The sequence below is a fragment of the Oncorhynchus clarkii genome, chromosome 2 (assembly GCF_045791955.1).
Source record: "Oncorhynchus clarkii lewisi isolate Uvic-CL-2024 chromosome 2, UVic_Ocla_1.0, whole genome shotgun sequence".
Lineage (NCBI taxonomy): Eukaryota > Metazoa > Chordata > Actinopteri > Salmoniformes > Salmonidae > Oncorhynchus > Oncorhynchus clarkii.
The window spans coordinates 82,315,682-82,316,742 of NC_092148.1; positions in this window are offsets into that span (position 1 = coordinate 82,315,682).

Consider the following 1,061-nt stretch of genomic DNA (forward strand, 5'->3'; position numbering starts at 1 on the left):
CACCATTTTTCCGTTATTTTTGTATTATTTTTGTATTTTTTTCACTTCTCCAAATAAAATCCATTTAAATTACAGGTTGTAATGGAACAAAATAGGAAAAACCGCCAAGGGGGATGACTACTTTTGCAAGGCACTGTACCCCAAAAAAACAACTTAAGTAATACATATTTTTACTTAAGTACTTTTTTATTTGCCTCCTTTTGAATGGTATTGTATTTCCAAGCCACTGTAATGCACTTTTGATTAAATCTTCATCAGCGCTCATTGACGGTACATTGAGTAGAATGCACAGTTGGTCATCTGTCCAAAACGAATGTTCAAAAAACCATTGTGACGATACACGTAACCCATGAATTCTGTGCGTTATATGAAAATAATGTAAGCTCTAGAATGCCCTTCAAGCAAATCAGAAACAAGTATTCAACGATGCCATGGTATAAGCTTTGTTACACCATTTGAGAACTTTATCAAAACTCAGGGGCTCCCGAGTGGCGCAGCGGTCTAAGGCACTGCATCTCAGTGCTAGAGGCATCACTACAGACCCTGGTATGATTCCAGGCTGTATCACAACCGGCTGTGATTGGGAGTCCCATAGAGGTGGTGCACAATTTGCCCAGTGTCATCCGGGTTAGAGTTTGGCCAGGTAGGCCGTCATTGTAAATAAGAATTTGTTCTTAATTGACTTGCCTAGTTAAATACCTTTATTTAAATACAATACATATTAAAAATGCTTGTCCCTTCCCATGCCACTCATTGCATAGCAATCAAATCTAGTGGGACATTCCTTTGTGCTGATAAACATTGTTGTGTTTTTCAACAATGAGTTGCCTGACAAAATAAGATGCCATTTAATAAATATTGGATGCATTGTTGATGGAACAAAAGAACCACAAAGGATTTTCACGTTTTACATTGTATAATTTCAATCTGCATATAGCCGCAAGTAGCCCAACCGTCCGCTTGATGGCACTATTACTGCAGATGACAAGCGCTGTAAAACGAATAATAGCGACATCTGGCGGCCTATTGGGCTAAAATGCAAGTTGTTGTTACATAGTTGC